Here is a 3,658-nt window from a genome sequence, read left to right on the forward strand (position 1 = left end):
TCAAAGGAACCATAACTGATTTAATGAGCCATTCGCAGTTTCGCTGTACGGGCCGTGTGCACTTAGACTTGCATGGCTTAATCTTTGAGACAAGCATATGCTACTGGCAGGATCAACCAGGTAGGAGAGAGGGTGGCTGGGTAGCGCCTCTCGCTCGCCGGCCCGCCGGAGCGGGGGCTCGCGCGACTGTTTTCCGGACGCCGGCCGCGGTTCGCGGGGGCTCTAGGTGGTCTGACGCTGCCGCGGGGTGAGATGGATCGGGCTGGACCCGGCGCAGCCGAAGCCGAGGACGCGGAACCTCGAATGCGACCCTCGCGGACCCCTAAACGAGAGGAGCTGCGCCCGGCCTCGTAAGACACCTCTTCTCCGGTGCTAGGTCGACCCCGACGCCGCTGGCCGCCGCCGCCGCCTTGCCGCTATCCCTCCGCACGTTTGGGGCCGGTGGCGACCCGCAGGACGGCCGACAACTCGCTCGTTTGGCGGGGCGATGCAAGGTTAGGCGAACTGGGCGGTAACTCGGGTTAGTCGAGGGGACTTCGCGGTGGACAGGGGGGTGCGAATCCGGCCGGGCGGCCCTTCGATGGAGCCTGGTGCAGGGACATTCAATGGGATGAGCCGCGCTCGCCGCGGAACCTTCGAGCGCCGCTACTCAGCAAGTAAACGAGAGGGAGCTGCGCCCGGCCTCGTAAGACGCCTCTTCTCCGGTGCGAGCGCCCCGACGCCGCTGGCCGCCGCCGCCGCCTTGCCGCTATCCCGCCGCGCGTTTGGGGAGGGAGGGCGACCCGTAGGACGGCCCGCCGACTACACGACCGTTTGGCAGAGCGAGTGCAAGGTTAGGCGAGCTGGGCGGTAACTCGGGTTAGTCTGGGGAGACTCGCGGTGGACAGGGGGGCGCGAATCCGGCCGGGCGGCCCCATCGATTAAGCATTGGTAGGGAGCCGAGGATGAGCCGTGCGAAGTGGCCTCGGAGGCGGTCCGTGGGGGACGACGGGGGGGGACGGGCGTCGGCCCTCCGGCCCGAGCAGAGAACGTTCGGTCACCCAAGCGGGAATCTGCGCCCCGGCCCGAGTCGGACTCGGTCGGTGCGGCCCGCTGAGGCCCTCAACTATTCCCGTACGCGGGGGTCGGGAGCTGCGGCGCTGCGCCGGCGACTTACCCGCGCGAGGCACGCACTGCGTGCGGCCAGGATGCGGAGTTGGATCGGCGCTGGTTGGGAACCCTCGGGGAACGAAGGCGGACGGCGGCCAGCCGGCGCCGACGAACCCGTCGGGGAGGGGGCTGGTGGCAGGCGCGATCGGCACTATTGCTGACTGCCGGGAGGGAAGCTGCGCCCCGGCCGAGTCAGACTCAGCCGTTGCGGCCCCCCCGAGCCCGCAGCGCGTAGCGCGGAAGCCATACGCCCCCCCGATGCGGAGCGACAGACGCCCCCGCGACCGCGGTTGGTCGGGAAGGCTTTTCGGATAGAGGTCGGACGGTGTGTGTGGACGGCTTCCCGTGGTGCCGCCGCTATCAAGCCGGAGGGTTTGAGAAACGACATTCGCGGAAGGACCGGCGCGGCCGGCGGACGCTCGCACGCGCGGCGCCCGACACTCAGCCGCTCGCTCGGCCTCCGTGGATCGTGGCTAGGTGGGATGGATGCCAAACCGGGTCGTCTCGGTCTCGCCGCAGTACGGTCGCGCCGGGGCCTGCGGGGCGGCGCGGGGAGCGCACGCTCACGCGGCGGCCGGGGCGCTAGAGTGCGACCCGCAGTGGGTAGGAACCGTCCACCCGACGTCGGACGAGCCGAGGCCGATGGAGGCCCTACCAAGGCGGGTCATGAGTGCCAGTCGGTCAGTTGGGTGAGGGGGTACTCGGAGGCCCGCCGGGAGCAGACGGGCGACCGGGGATGGGGGGCGTACGCGGGCGGGCGCCGGGAGAAGACGGCCCGTCCGGGGTCGAATCTCGGCCTGTGTTTTCGGAGCCGGCCGGGCATCACGCTCCCTCCTTGGATGGACAACATTCGTAGTTGACACTTTGTGTCATTTTATCCGAGCGGGCGGGCGCCTCGAGAGGCGGACCGTCCGGGGCGACTCTCGGCCTGTGTTTAAGGAGCCGGCCGGGCATCACGCTCCTTCCTTGGATGGACAACATTCGCAGTTGACACTTTGTGTCATTTTATCCGAGCAGACGGGCGCCGCGAGGCGGACCGTCCGGGGCGACTCTCGGCCTGTGTTTTCGGAGCCGGCCGGGCATCACGCTCCCTCCTTGGATGGACAACATTCGTAGTTGACACTTTGTGTCATTTTATCCGAGCAGACGGGCGCCGCGAGGCGACCGTCCGGGGCGACTCTCGGCCTGTGTTTAAGGAGCCGGCCGGGCATCACGCTCCTTCCTTGGATGGACAACATTCGTAGTTGACACTTTGTGTCATTTTATCCGAGCGGGCGGGCGCCGCGAGGCGGACCGTCCGGGGCGACTCTCGGCCTGTGTTTTCGGAGCCGGCCGGGCATCACGCTCCCTCCTTGGATGGACAACATTCGTAGTTGACACTTTGTGTCATTTTATCCGAGCGGGCGGGCGCCTCGAGAGGCGGACCGTCCGGGGCGACTCTCGGCCTGTGTTTTCGGAGCCGGCCGGGCATCACGCTCCCTCCTTGGATGGACAACATTCGTAGTTGACACTTTGTGTCATTTTATCCGAGCGGGCGGGCGCCTCGAGAGGCGGACCGTCCGGGGCGACTCTCGGCCTGTGTTTTCGGAGCCGGCCGGGCCTCACGCTCCCTCCTTGGATGGACAACATTCGTAGTTGACACTTTGTGTCATTTTATCCGAGCGGGCGGGCGCCGCGAGGCGGACCGTCCGGGGCGACTCTCGGCCTGTGTTTAAGGAGCCGGCCGGGCATCACGCTCCTTCCTTGGATGGACAACATTCGCAGTTGACACTTTGTGTCATTTTATCCGAGCAGACGGGCGCCGCGAGGCGGACCGTCCGGGGCGACTCTCGGCCTGTGTTTTCGGAGCCGGCCGGGCATCACGCTCCCTCCTTGGATGGACAACATTCGTAGTTGACACTTTGTGTCATTTTATCCGAGCAGACGGGCGCCGCGAGGCGACCGTCCGGGGCGACTCTCGGCCTGTGTTTAAGGAGCCGGCCGGGCATCACGCTCCTTCCTTGGATGGACAACATTCGTAGTTGACACTTTGTGTCATTTTATCCGAGCGGGCGGGCGCCGCGAGGCGGACCGTCCGGGGCGACTCTCGGCCTGTGTTTAAGGAGCCGGCCGGGCATCACGCTCCTTCCTTGGATGGACAACATTCGCAGTTGACACTTTGTGTCATTTTATCCGAGCAGACGGGCGCCGCGAGGCGGACCGTCCGGGGCGACTCTCGGCCTGTGTTTTCGGAGCCGGCCGGGCATCACGCTCCCTCCTTGGATGGACAACATTCGTAGTTGACACTTTGTGTCATTTTATCCGAGCAGACGGGCGCCGCGAGGCGGACCGTCCGGGGCGACTCTCGGCCTGTGTTTAAGGAGCCGGCCGGGCATCACGCTCCTTCCTTGGATGGACAACATTCGCAGTTGACACTTTGTGTCATTTTGTTCGGCCTGTGTTTAAGGAGGCGGCCGTCCTCCACTCGGTCCGTGTTTAAGGAGCGACACTCGCGCTCCGGTTCGGCCTG

At 66.2% G+C, this 3,658-nt stretch overlaps 1 non-coding gene across 1 annotated transcript in view; it reads right to left on the reverse strand.

Annotated features, from left to right (window-relative positions):
• LOC147038396 (18S ribosomal RNA) overlaps nt 1-123 on the reverse strand; it is a 1,907-nt gene extending 1,784 nt beyond the window's left edge. Inside the window, exon 1 of the ribosomal RNA XR_015063944.1 lies at nt 1-123. This exon is cut by the window's left edge and continues 1,784 nt beyond it. This is a non-coding gene — a ribosomal RNA (18S ribosomal RNA).
• Between the last annotated feature and the right edge of the window lie 3,535 nt (nt 124-3,658).

This window comes from Syngnathus leptorhynchus, unplaced genomic scaffold (genome assembly GCF_054491065.1).
Source record: "Syngnathus leptorhynchus isolate UIUO unplaced genomic scaffold, UIUO_Slep HiC_scaffold_62, whole genome shotgun sequence".
Classification (NCBI taxonomy): Eukaryota; Metazoa; Chordata; class Actinopteri; order Syngnathiformes; family Syngnathidae; genus Syngnathus; species Syngnathus leptorhynchus.